Here is a 19,463-nt window from a genome sequence, read left to right on the forward strand (position 1 = left end):
TACGGTACATCTTTTAATATGTAAGAAATGGAATGGTGATTTGTTGAATAATTGAAGAGTTATGAATCACTGAATATTCTTCCCAATGTGCGTGCATGCTATAAAAAGAATAGAGAGAAGGCAGAATATTAGTCATGCGGCACCACATTGACCTAACTATTTTCCATAACTAAAACAATGCCTTTGTGTAATCTTTTATTTCAAGGGTTTTACGATATCATTTGGGAGATGATGCAAATGTAAAAAATATTAAATATTGAATAATCTGTTTACCGGCTTAATATATTAAACAGTAGGAGAACACAATTCCTTCAACATGAATGATTAAGTGTGTGTTGAGAAAGTGCAGTGTAACATAAAACAATGAATTAATCTCATTTCACTTAAACGGAAGGTTTTTACAATACCTACAGTGAATTGGGCTTTTTGTACATAAAAGCAATTGCTTTGTAAATGAACCAAATGCCCCTGGGCCTCCTCTTTAATCTAGCAGCTCCGTGCACACACTGATCTCAGTGAAATTTACTATGTTCAGCGACTCAAATGAAAAGGCTACCAATGCATCCACAGATCTACAGTGCACTATCACAGTGATGCATGCATTCCATCAGTCTTTTTTTAAGATACATCAGTAATAAATGAATACAAAAAATCATGTTGTAACTGTTAGATTAGGCCATAACTTGAGATGCATTTTGATGAAATACTTAAAAACACAAAGGTTGTAGTTGCAAAACAAAAAATCTTGTGTGTAAATTGCTGCAAAGGAAGAAGAAGTTTTCACCTAACCAGATTCTTAATTGGGCCTCAAATAACATAATAAGTCCAGGTAATGTATTTAGAAATACATTACATATATAGTACCATAAATAGTTGGTTTAAAGTGTATTCATGAGTACTACAGAGTTGGTATTTGTAGTAATGTTGGCCCGGGCTGTATGATGGTGTCCCTGATAAGTATATAATTAGAATTGGCATGTTGCACTCCTTATTTCAACATGATTAATCAGTGGTTCTCTGTTAACTTGAAAGGAAATATTAGATCCTGACTAAACTTTGATGAAATCCAGAGTTACAAGTAAGAGATTTGGGTCAACTAATGAGAACAGAGCGTCCCACTTTGCAAGTCCAATTGGGAGAGAGGCGATTTGCATGTATGCAAATACTGTTTGAGTTAATTGCATAACTTGGCATTCAATAATGACTAAGTTATGTTGGTTTTGTGAACGTCGGTCCTTTACAACTGGACCGTGTCAGCGGTTGTGACCGTTGGCAGAATTCTCTCACTGATGGCCATTCAGGGTGTTCACACATTTACACTTTTTCTAGAACACACAACACATTCAAGACAATGCTTCTACGTGAACTGGGTAACTGTTTACAAAGCAAGATCAGTATAGCCTGCATTTAAATTCAGAAAGGACAGGGTTAGAACAGAGATGCACAGTATGTATCCTTTTTCAAGTCACTTTTTATGCTCACTGTCATGAGCAGTTTTTCCCAGAACTCTCTACCACCTCTTGAGCTAAGGTCTGCTGCTAGATACAAATATAGCAAATTCCATCACTTGTCTGTAATGTAATGCTTAAAACTTAATACGAGTAAAAAACAAAGGTGTGTCTGCTCATTAGCACATTTTCTTGAGTCCTGGTAGATAGCTACATTAAGAATATATGAATATAAATATATGAATTAAAGATATTCCTCAGTTTTAATAATACATATTTTTATGGAATTATGTGTACCATTACATACCAATCATTTGTAGGTTACGGTTAAAGTTTAAAATTATATAATGAATAGCAATTCTAACATATTTATACACTGGCTTTACAGTGTGTTATGAAGCAGGTATTAACTGTGTGTTCATAAGTATAGCAGCTTTACAACTCTTTATTTTATTTAAACTACTGATTATATATAACTACAACTGTGTTAAACCGTAACATGCACCAGTTATCATAATAGTTGCTAACAAAGACATCAATCAATATATATATATATATATATATATATATATATATATATATATATATATATATATATATATATATATAAGGCCCTTATGTCTGCTGCCATCGTCTTCTTCTTACTAATGTCAACCTCATTGAGAAATACAAATCACTGTATTCCTTAGCATGAATCAGCTATATACCTTTGAAACCTGCTCTGGCTGCACTGTAATCAACCCCCTCATCCTCACTCACTGACTTGAATGGTGTTCTCTAATTAACCATGCAGGAGACAGGAGAAGAACACATGTTAATTTAATGTAACAAAAATGTTGATTTTCATGCACTCTCCTTTTCAAATATTTATGGGCTAGACTTGAATTTCAAGATGCATCAAAGACTCACAGGGTATGCAAATGTGTCTGCCTTACCCCCCAACAAGTTGGACTGTCTTTTGCTCTTCGTGCAGGCTTCATGCACTCTACCATCTGAGCTATAAAGAGGAAGCCATTACAGTCACCTCAATAGAAATAGTAGTCTCTATTTGTGTTTTGAGAACTATCCGACACCCGTTGGCACCTGCTCAGTTGCACCCATGTGTCACTCTGTTAAAGCCTGGTGGGAAATGCCACAATAAGCACAATGAGTCATGTCTGTCATTTTCTGATGCAAATAAAATTGTCATTTTCAAAGCAGCAACAATGCAGTCCAATAGCAGCAAGTGTTTAACGGAAATTAGTTTACTGGGTGCAATCTTTGGGTCAGGGTTTACCACATGTAAACATCATTTCAGGCAGCATGCAGTTAACCTTAAAATAAGCTGAGGCCCAAATCCTCTGATTGTGACACTAATACAGTCATCTGCTTTGTGCGGGTTGGAGGATATCTGTAGGAGCTCCTCTCAGTGACCAAAAGGTGGCGTATGAGACACGTGAAACACACATTTCAGTCCAGGTAAGTCCGCTACTGAAGAGACTGAACACAGAGCAGATATCACATATGAATTACCATGCGTGGATTTGAAAAATACAGTGATAGATCGTTGCGTAACTATTTATTATTTCACCATACTAAGGTGTTTCACTGTGTCTGGTTTTTGGTCAAAGTGGTGGCATGTATTAGATTCCTAGTTTGAACTGAATTGTTGAATCTCAGGAGGCAATCAGTGTCTGCAAAACTATAGAAAAACTTTCTTTCGGAAAGCTAAGTATTTCTTTTCTTTCTCCTTTTTACTTCAAGCAAATTTCAGCAGGAAAATTTAGATTTAAATTGAGGAGTATTGAACATTGTGATGCTCCTTGATGGAGACGTGGTGCGTTTCACTTTACCTTGGACAAAAAAAAAAAAGAGGGAAAGTGAGGCGCACGAGAGTCTGGGCTGATACGATGTTGTGGATGAGTTGTGTGGCCAATCACCCCCCCCCCCCTCCACACACACACTCTGCTTCTCCTCCCTCTTGTAGCTTTATGTGACTCTGCAGTTAACAATCAGAATTTCTTCCTGCTGTCTCCTCTCTTTGTAAGTAACTTTCTCATTTCTATGACATGATCCATGATAGTCTGCTGTTGTGATTCTTCTGGCACGTTGAATAGCGGAGTCACTGAGGGTGAGTGCTGAAGCCTGATGTGTATTGGTGCTTGTCACAAAAGGCTGCTGCTGATTTATATACAACTTTCCCGTCAGTTGTCTCGCTCTTGTCTTTCTATTCTGTCTCTGCTCTGATTTGTGCACGCTCCTATTGTAATTGACTTTGTGTGTTTGACATCTGTGGGCCTCATCGAAGCTCAGCTGATAATTTCAATATGCTCATTTAATACAAAGCTTCTGTTTTTGGCGAATGATCTCAAACCTGTGGGTTTCCTGTGTCAGCCGCTGGACCTGTGCTTTAATTTGAGATGTCAAACGGCTTGTTCCGGATCTGTTTTAAATCATATTACAGGATATATTTAAATGAATGCAATCGCTCTAACTTAATATTAACTGCATATGCATTAACGTACCGAGGCAACATATAGATTATTTTAGTTATATCTTCTGTGTTAAAACCCATATTGTATTTTATACAGAAATTAAGAAATAAAATGTATCAGTCCATGAAAGTTAAAAGTTAAATGTGATGCTGGAAAACAACATTTTCTTTCGTGCCATTGCCCATATTTGTTTTATACAATTACACACTAGTCATTTTTATTTTTTAATCATCTACATTGTATGACTCTCAAAATTGACCATGTCATGAGGATACGTCTTTTATTTTTGACATTTTCTTTGAATAATAATGTATTTATCTAATGATAAATATTCGGCGTGAAAATAAATCTAAAATGCTCTGCATGACGAGAGGAATGTAGCCTATATGTTGGACGTACTTTTTACAGCATAATCTGTCAAAACAATTATTTTAAATTCTATTATTTTAAAGCTGAGGTGCATAATGTGACTTCCAGTCAATGCAATTTGCAAATATCTGAAGAGAGAGCAGGAGACATCTGGGTAATGTGTAAATCAAAATGCCTTGTTTATATGATCATTTAAAAAAAAAAAAACGTCACAAGAAAGAGTCAATATACCTTAGGTGCTGATTAATCTATGAAAATAAATGCTGTTTTATCACACAAGTCTTAACTAGTCCCTGAGCTCCTCTTTCAGGGTTCCTCTCACCTGCTCTCATTATCTCATATCAGTTGAATCTATTTTCCTCTAAATAATCGACGATTTTAAGACACTTTGATTGAAGTGGAAGAGGTCAGCGCGTTTGTTGTGCCCTAACAAAATGAAATAAAAAGTATAACTATGTCACTCACAATGAAGCATCAGAAGGGAAAAAGTCATCCTTAACTTTTCAGTCGCTGCGCCTGTAAGTGATGTTCATTTAAGTAAGCTTATTAAACTGACTAAACTGCGGGCAGTTACAACCATCCTCCCTGTCTCACTTTTATTTCGCCACAAATCTCTCTCTCTCTCTCTCTCTCTCTCTCTCTCTCTCTTTTTTTTTTTTTTTTTTTTCTCTCTCTCTATCTCTCTCTTTTTCTTTTTTCTCTCTCCATCTCTCTCTCTCTCTCTCTTTTTCATCTCTTGTGTGGGAGGAGGAGGAGGGGTGGGGGGGAGTCCTGCCTCTTTGCCTTCCTCAGATCAATGCCCTGGCCACTCACTTTCTGATGTTGCACGACGGGAAATGCTTTGAATACTTGCGACATGGCTGCGCGCATTGATTGCCAAGATTGACAGCAGCTCTAACCATCGTATTCTCTTGTCTGAGTGTCAGTGAGGCAGATAAAGAACAGATAGGCGACCAACAAAAGGTACTTGTAGTTTTGGACAGCTGAACTTCACAGAGAGTAGTGCACGGGATCCCCTCATATGGCCCCGTGAGCAGACTTAAGTTTTCGCTCAACAGATAGCTCAGTGATCATTTTCTACAAAGTGTAGCCTAGTCTAGTAGTTTACGCACGGGAGAGGACGCATAACTATCTTCTTCACGGCTCAGATCATCAAGGTAAACAAGACGTTTGCTGTACTTTTCGACATGCTTTCTGTTGTCCTGATATATTCACCTTGTGTTTTATTGCTGATTCCTAAAAGTCGAGCGCGCTGTCACCGAACTGTTTCTGTACAGTGCGCTCATTTCGCTTTGAAACCATACTTATAAAGTTATTTATGTGTTATGCTTACACTGGTTTGCACATTTTCTAACGGGGAGAATGACTGTCAAACTTTCATTATTGCGATTATTTTATGCGTCGCTTTCACCAAAACAAGCGGAGTACACGCGAGACGAGTGGCGCGGTGCTGGCTCGGAGGCGCTCGGGTTCACCGCGGAATCGGCGAATCCGCATCTACAACAACATCTAACTTTATCAGAACTAAACCCCGAGACAACCTGGACCATCTTTGAAGGTTTGAAATCCAATTTCTTTTTTTTTTCTTTGTTTATTTCAGCAGCGTGAAGCCGTGCGAGCGGACACAGGCTGTTCAGTGTCAACTGCAGCGTGAACACCGAGCCGGACTGCTGTCACCGATAACGTGTTCACTAAACGCGATTAACAAGCGGCGATTCTTACTTAACTGTGAAATATGTAAATGTTGACAGCGCTTTAGTGTTTGTGTTTACATGTCCCGTAACTTTCTTCTGCTGGTGGCAGTTTCACTTCTGTCCACAGAGCGGTAGCCTACTATTCGTTGACAATGGCGTGTGCCCTGGTAGGTTTACTCTCTCTGCATGTGATGTGGACAAGTTTATTTGCAGCTTTCGCTCATGTCTCCTTATACCTTCATACATTCCGGGGCTCTTTAACCCAAACTGCCTCCCACCCGTAGACTTTTGTCTGATTTTTAAATGTTAAAAAAAAAGCCTGGGAATTTGTTCTTCCTTAACTTTCTCGGGGGGTCAGGGGAATTGACCTCTAAAGAATGCTTAAGCCATAAATTAAGTTCAACAATCGCAAGGCTTGTCCATTTAGAGAAGATGTACTTGAACAGACAGTTTTCCATTTAAGCCGAAGTCTCGGAAGCTCGGCGCTCCGGGTTTGAACAGACAGAGGTTCTCTTGTTAAAAGTGCAAATGTACTTAATAAGGATGACTTGTTTCCTTACATTTGGACGTTTTAGACATTAAGACAATTCCGAAAATTAATCAGCATGGCCTTTAAATAGAATCATTATTGTTCAGATATTTTTAAAAGCAAAATATAAACTTTGTTCTTGTTTTTTGAGTGAAAATATATATATTGTTCATTAGAAAATATTCAACTTGTACAAACTTAATAAATAATTTCCATGGTGTATCATGAATTTGAGATCAAGTGAAATATCAGTGGCTGAGCATGATATTGGCAGCGCGGAGATGGTCCCTCAGAAGATGTTTTCCAAAATTAGACACTCTATGTGCAACAACAAAAAAAACGAGCCTTCTAGAGCGACTGCGGGAGTTTTGATAACATTTTAGAATCAGCTGTGACAACACATTGAACTTTCTTAAATTCAGGGTTTGCAGTTGTGTCTTTCTTCTACTTATTAAACACTGAGCACGTGCGTTTTGTGACCACACAAATAACACACCTGTGGCTAATTATTGAAAACGATCTCTTCTTAATACTCCTCAAACCCATTCTCGGCTCATTCTCGCAGGAAAGTTTTTTTTTTTTTTTCTTCTTTTATATTGCGCTATTTTGTATTGAACAGTTGCTCTTTCTGTAGCTGTGAACGCAGGTTTCCTCATAAGGTAAGGCGATTCTGGAGACCAAATGCAAGTCTAAATGGCACATTTATAATTAGACTGCCCATTCAGCACATTGTCCTGATTGCTATACAGGGACACTCGGCTCTGTCTCTATAAGAGTTTGTCTCTGACGGCTTGTGCAGCTCAGCGTGTCGCTCACTGAAAGAGCGAGAGGGGAAAGAGTGAAAAGCGGCATTAGAGCCCTTTGATGCCACACAAGCGCACTTGGCTCCTATTTAACATATCTCACTTATTTTTGCGCACAGAAACTAAACCGGCATCTTAATTAATCACCTTCTACCTTTCTACACTTGTTTGCAGTTGTTACACACAACTTAAATGTGAATTTTAATAATTGGAGAAAAGTTAAGTGTTACTATAATTTTGGCAATGTTATCCATTTAAATAATTCCTGCTGTTTTATCAGACATACGCGCTTTTATTTCGCAGTGATTGTCGCTAATTTAAACATTAATCAGCAACTAAAGACTGGCACTTTGTTGGTATGCGAGGTTTAACAGAATTGCAGGGCAATAATATAATATTTATCATATTTCATACTGACTGGCCTTGCATATTTCTGTATTTTTAAGGACTAACCTGCGGGTGGATCTTGAGCTTTTTGCAAGACTGAGAAAGGCAACATTTCCAACCTGGACTCAGCATAAGATATAGACTCGCTGACGCTGATGTGCCAGTAAGTTCAAAGATTCTTAGGACTTTCATTTTGGCATGAAGGGAGAAGCCACCTGGCTCACTTGTCTAAACACATCCTGCACTCTGTCCAAGTCCAATGTCTCCCGTGTTGCAAGAGCAACTTTTCTGCTGAGAACCTTTTTTTTCATCATCATACATTGCGATTAGAGCGTTTTTTTATTTGTTTTAATGAGTGGAAGGGAAATGTTGTGGATGAGCCCATCTTAAAATTTGTTTAGACTTAGTGCCACCAACTAAATTGACCTCTAGCTCTTCTTTTAACTGTCCTCGTCAACTAAAGGTAGGGGTTGTTTAAACTAAGCTCTTGTGCCAGCAATTAGTGGGATCAAAGAAAAGGCAGGAGAGAAAGGAAAATAAGTAGGGAGGGAAGGAGAGGAAGACAGAAAGGGGGGGGGGGGATTCAGAAAGAAATGTGTTATGTGATATTGTTTAAATATTGTTTTCTATATCTTACCTTGTATATGTGCACATTGATTATTTATTATGCTTTTGATTGATGCTATTTAAACAGAAGGTGAATCTGATCATTTCCAGTTAACAGCAGATGTTTTCTACTGGGAATTTTATTACAACTGACTAGAAAAAAAAGTCCCTTCATCAGTGTGCTTGCAGATCTATATGAGTAATTGAAACGTGTTACTTCATTTCACTGCTAAAAATCAAATATTATTTCTCTTAACGCCACACAGAGATGTGAAATGAAAGTGCTACTTTCTGCAGTTTTTTTGCAACGGTTTTATGCTGCCAAACAGAATTCTTTGGAATTACAACCAATTCCAACTTATAATAAGATGATTTCACAGACATCATTTTGCCATGGTATTATAAATAATAGTATGTGTTGACAGTTGCTGATAGAGCGATGTCTCAAACAATATTAACAATATGTGTAATACTGTATGTAGCTTATTCCATACACAGTTCTGAAGAGAAGGACCTAGATATTTAAAATAAAACTGTCATCGTTTTATAGTGTGTGTGTGTGTGTGTGTGTGTGTGTGTGTGTGTGTGTGTGCGTGTGCGTGCGTGCGTGCGTGTGCGTGCGCCTTGGCATGTGTGCATGCATGAGTGATACTTTCCCTCTCTCATATTTTGCAAGAGAATGTCTTTAGTCTTCACACGGATAAACACTACTGTTCATTTTGATTTGAAACGTCAAAATCCAAAAAGCCACTCTCCCGACCAGATGCCATTTAGACCGCATAACTGAGTCCTTACACATCGCGTTATCTTTCCATATATATAGTGTTCTGCAGAGAGACAGCTACTTTGTTCCAAGTGAGAGGACGCTGCTGGGATGCGGGCAGGGATGGCAAAGCTATAGAGGGAGGGGGTAGCTGAGGGGTGCACAGGTACTAGTCTCCCTCTCTTCGTTGTAGTGGAGGGAGCGGCTGAGACCTGATGATAAACAAGATGAGAAGAGGTAAACAACAGCAGGCCTGGTAAAGGTAGAGGAGGGGGGCAGCAGAAGGGTGGAGGACCGCAGGAGATAATAAATGTGGCAGCACATGTTGTGACATCTGTCTTTCTAAGTGTTATCTAATTTGCTGTAGAATATTTCAACAATGATCAAAACTGATGGGAACATGCCATGGCAGTTGATTTTTTGTAATTCGTCCCCTTCAACTAGAAGTTTCTGACAAGTTAGTAACATATCACTCCTGTCATGATGCTTAATTTTCCTTTGCGCGATGCTGTGATTAGGCGTTGCACAGTATGTATAATGAATGCATGCATGCCTCCTCCATACAACAGAGTGTGTCTGGTAGGGTGGATCAGTTTTTGACACTTCAGGGCTTAAAGAAAACCATGTATGATATACATGTGTTCTGTTTGGATGAAGTTTGAATAATGGCTTTTTCTCAGTTTGCACCGTTGTCACTTCTCGTAGGAGAAATGGTGATGAAATCAGTGGTCAAGTGAGTCACCAAGAGCAGACAGTGGGGCACATAGTCACCATCTTACATGAAAAGCTGAGAGGAAGAGGAGCCAGACACATTCAGTGTAATACACCAATAATACACATTTTGAATTTCATCCAAGATTAAACTTGAGTACATGGTATTTTGTATTCAGAAACAAATAGAACCTATATGTGCCAGCACTTAGGCCTACTGAACATCAACAACAAGGGGCAGTTTTTCCTGCTCTATTAGATATCTGTGTCTCTCTGGCTGCTGTAAGTGAACAGTATTGCTGACATTAAAGGATTACACATGAAGAAAAAAAAAATCTAAATATATGTATCTTCACAGGAACTGCATAATTGCACAAGTAACCTAAGTGGCCCATTTTGATCTGTATCATTCACTCTCCCACCAAAAATGTTTTTCTCAAAATAATTGGACATTTTCTTTTAGTCCATAGCATAGTTGTGCATAATTAACTCTGACTTCAAAATGCAACAGTCTAGGCTATGGTAAGTAGCCTGTGTTGATTTTTTAAATCGCACATTAATATGTAGAATTAATTGGCCGGGCCTTGGCGGCCGCTCGTTTCTGACACAGGTCTGGGACTGTAATCAGGTGGAGGAATTAGTCGGACTCATTGTTTTTTATGAATCAGCTGAAGATTTGTACAGTGGCTGTGTGAAGATGGTTGCCTTTATTTCCATATCAAAGAGACACACAGTGCAGCCGGGCAGTAATTAAAATGTGGTGGATTTTAGAGTCCCTGCACATGTACACACGCGCACATGTACATGCGCGCGCACACACACACACACACACACACACACACACACACACACACACACACACACACACACACACACACACACACACACACACACACACACACACACACACAGCATATGGACCAAGGCTGAGAATTATCAGGTTGTATGAAATAAGTGCAGATGGTTTAAAACTGAATTTTAAGCAAACACTCATGTTGATCCATGTTCCTTTTTCAGACATTTGACAACAGAATCAAAAGCCTTTTTTTTGTGGCAACCATTTTGTTAGCTACAGTTTGAGAGAGCTGTGCATTAATTATTATTTTCACTCACTGCAGCTTTCACTGAATGCAGTCACACTAACCTTCAACTTAAGACAAATTATGCTTATTTATCAATCTATAAACTTTTCATAGATAGATCTACATATGTTGTATAAGTGACCTTGCTGCTGAATGCTGGGGTTATTTAGAAAAAATAAAAAGGAAGAGGAAGAAGCTGTGATCTTTTGCCCCTAATGATTTCTGTCCTACTAGAATTGAAGAAGCTCTGAAGACCTGAGATTGTGTCTTGTGAGTGAACAAGGGAAAAGAGATTAGTGTAATGTGGGCTGTTGCGCTGCTCTGACACAAAAGCGTCACAACAAGCCTTTTCCTTGTGATCCCCCCCCATTGTGCTTGGATCAGATCCTCCCATGGGCAAGCCACTGGCATGGAGGAAGCGTTAAAGGAGTCTGAAAATATCACTTGAACCAACACGGGCAGCTGTAACACTAAGAATTTTTGTTTCATGTGAAAGAAGGCCTTAAAAACCTCTTCCTCTCATATGGGTAGAAGTAGCCCAGTTATGGCCTGGGACACATACTGCATTTGAATTTCCTATTTGTTATGAATAACCCTGTTGAAGGCAGTAGCTATTTTTGTATCCATGTTACACAGGTCTCCACTGTATGTAAAAGCTGAACAATTAGACATTATCCAGTTGGTGGAGGTTGACAGCCGGCTTGGTATCTGCCAGCATGATCTGACATGAGATGTAAAGTATGCTCCATAGTTTTTACTAAGCCAGCCATTCTGGCTTCTTTACTCTGCGTTGCAGCCTTTAGGAGGCTGGGAGCCGTTTTGTTGGCACACTACTGTTTTCAGATCAGATTGGCAACTTTATTTCTGCATGTATTTGTGCATTGTGTTGAAACCTCCTGAAAGATGTGTTATTATGAAAACATTACACAGTATGGTGTTGTCTTAAGCATGCACTGAAGGTACATGGCCATGATGAGCTATTTTACCATAAAATGTGGCACTTCGATCCGTGACAAAGAAGGCTGGTCCAGATATTTGGCTTCTCCAGTTTGATTGACAAGTGAGTATAAATACAATCAAACTGTTTGAGCCCCTCCCCATTTATACTTATATTGTTTATATTCTAATACTTGATTTTCTTAACCTTCTTATATTTAAAGGATGTGTGACAGGCACCTACAACACCAAAACAAATTCCTTGTATGTGTAAAAAAAACTACTTGGCAATAAAGCTTTTTCTGATTCTGATACCAAAGATTTGACTTCATCAAGAAAACCTTCACCATGTAATTGCCTAAATGCAAGAATGGCCTGAGATACCATATCTGGCATATTTACACTAATTCCAAATGTTGATTAAACACTTAGTTCAGCTTTAGCTTGTGGATTTCATTACATTGTTGAAGACAGGCCAAAAAAACGCTGTCTTTGTTGCCGCTGAATTTCACGTTCTCCAGATAGTGTGTGTGTCAGCCCTCTTGGATGAAAACAAATACCGATCAACCACTTGCATCATGGAGCAGCTATTGTGACATCTAAAACAGGCGGGGACGTTATGGAAAAGAAAGGACGTATTGGGCCAGAAATCAGATTTCCAATAGTTTTTTTCTGTGGAAATGCTAATGTTTGCTGCCAAAAATAAATCAAAGTGACAAAGAGAGGGTGGGGGAATAGATGGAAAGGTTCTTGTGGCTAAAGTTTTGATGAAGTTAACCATAGCATCTCTTCTTGCCTAGGTCTTTTGTTTCCTTTCTGAATAATTTCTTTTTACTGCGACTTGGATGTGTTACAGTGCTTTGCCCTTAATGTGCATTATGAGAAAATGGCTTCAGCAGACCTGACCACAAGCTTTCTCTCGCTCTCTCTCTGAGTAAAGGGAGGGGGTGTTTAGACCCTGTTGGTGAAAAGATGGGTGAAGAGCTGATTTTCTGAGACTTAAGTCTCCGCACAAATAAAGATGTTAGTGTTCTTGTTCCCTCAGACCCGTCTAATGATGTGTAAGTGGATCAAACTCAGTCTCCTTTAGTCTAAAAAATGTTTTTTTTCTCCTGACCCGCACATAGTGAATGTTTCATGGGGAAAATCTTGTATTTTCAAGGGGGTTGATATTTATTGTACTTACTCGGTGGAAATATATGCAGTAGTAGCATCGAAGCAGTGGCTGACTTTCCCTTTCATTTGTTTCCAAATGGCACATTTTCCTACCCTTACCAGTGCTGGTGCATTGTGAGTACTGGAGCAACTTTATCTATCACTCTGCCTGCTTGTACCATAATATAACCATAACCATAACAGAGGCACTGATGTTGGAAAATATGAACTTTCAGCTTAAACCAAATTTTAATTAACAGTCATCCGCTCGTTCTTTAAGGCTCAGTGAATTAACACACATGCTTTAGAAACAACCGTTGAAGACAGTGGAAATTGCAGAGTCTGAAGCTGCACTTAAGAAACCTCTGGTTGGCTCGACAGCACATTTATAAGCAAAGTGCAGCTACAGCGAGGAAAGCCCAGAAAGCCTGACTTGGAGCTCAAAGAATAAAGCCAAAGAAAGAACCGTCTGTGATAATCACTTTCTTGAATAGGACATAAAAAGAGAAATCTGCTAAAATGATAGAGAAAGCCTGTGGTTTGGCCCATGCACTAAATTTCCCATGAGTCTCCTTGACAATCTGAGGGGATAGCCACTCTGGCACACGCCACACGCCACACCACAAACACACACACACACACACACACACACACACACACACACACACACACACACACACACACACACACACACACACACACACAGAGTGCGGTTTCTGCCAGGCAGTATGGGTGTGCAGTATGGGAGGAGGCTTGTACGAGGGAGGATGATTGACAGGAGGTGGGTGAGGACTAGACTGAGGGGGACCAGAGGAAGATGGGAGGGGTCATCCTGTCTGAGGAACAGTAACACTTGTTCTTTTTTCCACTGGACACGACGGTCTATAAAATCTACAGAAACTTTGTTTACCGTAAAAGAGTGGAATGACATCGTGGAACATGTATTAATGACCGAAAATGTTTAGATTTAGAAAAAGATGGATCTTTTGCTTTTGCTGGAATATTATACGACCACAACTAATGACCCTGCAGACTGCATACAAATATATACAAATTACCTCAAAACCTTCACTCCTACAATTATGTTCATATGCAGCTAATTTGCAATAGCGATTTACGTTCACTGTCGAGGCTTGTTCGCAGAGTTACGTTCTTATACTGCAGTGTAAAGTCACAGGGAGGAGGCCAGGCACGGTTTTGGATCCTATCACAGTTGACTTTTTGAATGTTTCTTGATGTTGCTGCCAACCTTAACGAAGTGTTTTTAGTTTCCCAACCTTAACCATAATGCACTTACCACGACCACAGTGATTCCCTAACTCTAACTAAAGAAAGCTTTGCGTTGCCTAAACAAAAATCATAAATGTAATTATGCTTTAGTTGCAAGGAGTGGATATTGTGGCAAAGACAATTGATAATAAACTCTTTGCAGCAACAGTTAATGTAACAATTAAAAAAGATGGAATTAAAAACAATAATGAATAGAACTTCAATCTTACGGCCTTACATTTCCTCAAAAGTATTGCAAGTGATATGCATATGAACATAAGCTGTAGAAGACACCATCCCAGTCAGATGCTTGCTCGTACATATGCACGTGCAGCAGGGCTATGGTTGCGTTTTTTGTGATAGCAAGGAGAAAGGCTTTATGTCTTTGGTTAGGGGTGGGGTTGAGGGTAAACTGGGGAGGTACAATGTTCCTCCTCATCCTCAGCAAAGCTAAATTTATTGGTTACCATCTGCAGGGTGGAGGAGTTTGGGTTGTGGCCAGGCCAAAGAAAGGCTTCTAATTAAACAGTCATCATTATCAACTTGTGGTCAGTGATCATCATCTCCGACACTGGTTCTCCAAGATGAACATGGAATCATTGAGGCTTTCCCTGAAGCCCATGCTGGACTGAATTAAAATAGAAGAAGAAGAAACAGAAGAGAAAAGTGCTAGCAAATTTCTTTTTTTTCTCTTGGCAGAACAGGCAGCATGAGGCCCTGTGCCATATCCACTCAGGTTTAAACAATTACCTGACATCAGAGAACGCAGTAGAGCCACAGTGCTGGCACAACCATCATGCTTTCGACTGCTGTACTTCAGGCCACGGTTTCAGACATGGCAAAGTGTCACATGCAAGCGGAGCTTTCGATAATTTCAATTAGTGTAAGAGGGTGTGCCTGCAGTATCTGTATCACTGCTGCTGGAGGAGCTTTGCTTTGAGGTTGACAGCCCCTTAATATAGTATTTCTTGGTTTGATGTGTGAGTGACACAGAGGCGCTCCAAGAGGACGGCAAAATGGTTTATTAGGACCTAATTAGAGCCCTGTGATTAAAGGGGAAGTGACTGTGATTAGGAGACCTGCAGATGATGTGGAAACATGGATGAATATTCAGAGGAGAAATAGCACAGTATGCATGAGCCTGTGTGTGTTTTGCTACAGAGTCCGGGCTGCCTAGGAGCAGTCGTGTTATGATATCATCTTTACAGCAGATCTACAGCAGAGGAGCTTTACAATTTAAGATATTAGGCAGAAGATACACAAATGAATATGCTGCTACAGCTGATGTTTTCTGTGAGTATATGTGCCCTTGCTTCATGTAGGAATTCAAACATTTGATGAACAGCTCTTGTACCCCAAACATAATGATAATAATAATATTAATAATAATAAATGAAGATGACCACCTCAGTTGTTTATGGTCTCTGTCCGGCATGTAAGGGTAACGCTTCAGACTTTCACAGCCAATTGAACATGAAACCATGAGGAATGTTCTGCAAAGCCAGGTCTACTTTGGGAAGCTTAGGGCACCAGCACAGAATCACACATTCTTGTGAACTTCAGAGGGTTTAATCAAAGAGATAAATTGTCTTATTATTATTAGTCTTCATGAATGGAAAGATTAGCGTTGGACTTTCTTTCTTTTCGCCTCACAAACTTCTAACTTTTTCAGATATGTGATAGCAACTGCCATTAGAAATCATTTATGGGAGTGTTCTGAGGGCAGGAGATTGTCAGCCGGGCCTTGCGATTTTACAATTTCACAACTGACTTCCTCCTTAAAATGACACAGGCTTACCTGCCTATTACTCCCTTTGATTTCTACAGTACATGCTTTTGCGCTCTGAGAGGTATTCATAATAAGCTTAAACTCCACTGGCTTCATTGCTAAGGGTGCTTATCTCTCGGCTATTCAAGAGAAAGAAGGGTAATATTTTTTCCAATTTCAACATTTTACTGTTAGGCCACAGTCTGCCCAAAACCACGTTTAGGGGGCCGTTTGGAATTGCAGACATGCACACGTATATGGACACATACATGCGCACACACACACACACACACACACACACACACACACACACACACACACACACACACACACACACACAGCAGTTCTTTGAAAATATTATTTTGCCATTTAAACATTGAAATAGTACAGCTGTGAATTTTTTTAGCTGGATGGAAGTCACATATTTCAGCACATTTATTTATATGTTTAATTCAGTGTAAATTTTAACTGACATTTCTAAAGGTTGTAGGAACCAGTCAGCTAGTTTTATTTAAAAGGCTGCGGGGCTCATTCATTTGAAATTTACGTCTGTTATATTCAGAGAAAAATAATCCTGAAAAGTGTTTTTCTTTTATTACATAGATCATACTTACCTTGCAGCACTTACTTCATGTTTGGACACGCAATATAATCTATTTACATTTTCATTTTGTCCCAATGGAATGTTCAAAGTATACTCGGCTTTAAAATGTATACTCATATGTAATGTAAGATATACTTGAAAACTAGTTTGCGGTGAGTGGTAGTGGCCATGGAGAGCCTTCTTTCTTTTGCTTGGAGCAATGTCAGTTTTTCTTGTAGAATAATGAAAAGCATATGTTGGGCAAGTGAAGAAAACACAGTGATCTTTCATGTCACCCACCTGTCGTGTTTTCAGCACAGTTAACCTAATGTTACTATTTTCTAAACAGCCACACTAGAGCCTCTTCCTCCTGCTCTTCTACTGCGTTCTCTTCTTCACAATTTTTTTCATGCTCTGCAAAGATACCTGAAGGTTATTGGTCTAACACTAATAGTAACATATAGAAGCCAACTAAACACTTAAAGGACCAAACTAAACCTTAATGACTAGAATTTAAATACACATAATCTGTAGGTGCAAAGTGTTTGTTTGAACTACATCTTTCTCCAGCAGTTAACAGTGCGCAGTAGGTTTGTACTGAGTCTAAGTGCTCCCCAGCGCTCTGCCTGCTGAGTTTCTCAGTTTTACCGTTGCTTGTGCCATGCTGTAATGGGCTCCCAGGACATGATGGGAATATAATAACTGCTTGACGATGTTTTCCTTACCCCCCTCATTCTCCAGTAAATGTAAAATGTGCCCAGAAACATGGCATATATGGCACAGGTTGTGATGTCAGTTGTTATTGCTGGATATGCGAACCAGTAAATTTTGGATTATTTTCCACAATCTGCTGTGCAGAGTGCATTATGTCACAAAGGCCACATTGTAGCTAGCTGGGTGTAGAGCAGTGTTGTCTCTCTCTGTCTCTCTCTCTTTCCCTTGTTCTGTGCATTGCTCAGCCACCTTATGTGCCTCCAGTCCAGACTGAAGCCTTACTTTATGCACATTTTCTTTCCTTGTGCTGCAAATTAATGGACAATGAGCCTATAGGATACCTTACATGATGGGGTAAAATCATGCATTAAAAAGTGTGCAGACGTATGGCCATGAACCGTATCCAGACTCAAGTCACCCCCATTTTCGTTATTTGCAAAATCTCTGTGGGTATCTTAGTGGTATTATAATATTAAGGCTGTATTTCTTAAATTATGGGGTGTTCATACATTCGCACTGTGAAATGTGAGTTTAAATGATGAGATTAATTAACCAAGTAATGATAGATATTTTTTCATTCCTTTGCTGTACAATTGGGACTCCAATGCTGCTTTTCTTCATTGCAGTATGGAATGGAAGAGCCTCCTGTATTTCCGCTAATTAAATTTGCCACTAACATAAGCTGGCAGGAACCTCTTACCTTGTTTGACTTATTTATTGCCTGACTGGAGAGGTAATTTGACCTTTTATTTGAAAGGCTCTTTTTGTTAATCCAGAAAAGGAGTGTTAAACTCAATTATACTAGTGATCAGTTGCTCAAACACTACATTTGTTTCCTCTGGGGGGGGAGAGAGGGGCAAGCCAAGTGGAGCCCTGCTCTGAGCGTCTTGTCCCTTACTCCTGGCCCTTCCACGTCCACAGGGCAACAAGGGGGGAGAGGTAAATTAGGAAGAGAGAGAGAAATGGGGTTGGGGGGTGTGAGGGAGAAATGAGAGAGAGAGAGAGAGAGAGAGAAAAAAAAAAAAAAAAAAAAAAAAAAAAAGTGCCCTACAGTTCCTGCCATGTCACTTGAGATTTGTGTCCTCCTTTTAAATCATTTCCCTCTTAAGAAGATTAAGAAGGCAGAAATATTCTCAAACTGATCATTTTCCCTCCCCCTAAATGGACTCATTTGCATTTGCAAACGCTGTTATTAATTGTGGGTTTCAAAAAAGACAAATGACCTCTGCAACTGTAAATAAAAAATAAAAAACAGAGGTTATAATGTTAATTGTTAAAATGGCTGTACAGGGGCCAGTGGAGCCAAAGCAAAGCATATGCCCTCATCGGTATTAGATTTACACCATGGCCACATACAGGCTTAGCTTTTTATTTATTTAGTGTATATGATCGTTAAATCTTAGTCAAGATTTCAGTCAGTTTTCTTCAAGTAAATTGAGTTGTCCTGTGTGTGTGTGCTCTGTTTTTATCAGTCGTTTAATTGGTTTAGTATTTCATCAGAGAAGAAAGACTACAAATTGTATCACTTATTTGTCAACTTTTTAGCAGGGTGCATAGGAACATGCAGTGAAATGCTGTACAGTACAGTGTTATATCAATGAAAGATAAAGATTTTTCAACATGGAATACACACATAAAAACTGTAGTCCTACCTTTTCTGAGAACACTGCAGCCCAGACTTTCTTTACTTTGTTACATGCTACAAAGCTCCCCACATGGCCTTAGTTAAAGTTGTCTGCCTGCATTCTGCTAAGCTCGCCACTAAAACAATTATTGCCAACTTAAGCCTGCCTCTGCAGATCGAAAAATGTGCGAGAGTAATAAAAGTCATTGGTGGAAAAGACCACTATCAAATAGCGCGTCGCTGCTTCTCCTCGAACAAGGAAAACACTGAATAATTTGCGGACACCAATGCCTTGTTGTAACCTGATCATTTATGGATCAGTCGTTTCCTTTCTGGTTTAATTCACCATGTGATTGATTTTCAGTGCAGTACTGTTGGAAAATATCCACACTAAACCGTGCCTGAAATAGGGAATCATTTGAATACAGATGCTTACGGCTTAGGCCTTGTCACTGGAAACCACTTGGAGCCAGGAGACAATTGCAGGTTGATTGTGTTGCTTCTGACAGAAGTTGCGATTCCTTTGTACAAGGCAGAGATATTTGCAT

General features: G+C 39.3%; 1 protein-coding gene across 9 annotated transcripts in view; it reads left to right on the forward strand.

The window, feature by feature from the left end:
• The first annotated feature begins 3,537 nt into the window (after window positions 1-3,537).
• The window catches only part of sox6 (SRY-box transcription factor 6), a 135,620-nt gene continuing 119,694 nt past the window's right edge, over window positions 3,538-19,463 (forward strand). For 3 of the 9 annotated variants that reach the window (XM_039795290.1, XM_039795291.1, XM_039795292.1), the window contains exon 1: window positions 5,093-5,448. The gene's annotated coding sequence lies outside the window, so the exon portion shown is untranslated. Of the gene's footprint in view, window positions 3,559-5,092; window positions 5,449-7,150; window positions 7,174-7,763; window positions 7,868-19,463 lie in introns of those variants that run through there. The other 6 variants (XM_039795285.1, XM_039795293.1, XM_039795288.1 and 3 more) reach the window with 5 other exon arrangements.

Source organism: Perca fluviatilis, chromosome 3 (genome assembly GCF_010015445.1).
Source record: "Perca fluviatilis chromosome 3, GENO_Pfluv_1.0, whole genome shotgun sequence".
Classification (NCBI taxonomy): Eukaryota; Metazoa; Chordata; class Actinopteri; order Perciformes; family Percidae; genus Perca; species Perca fluviatilis.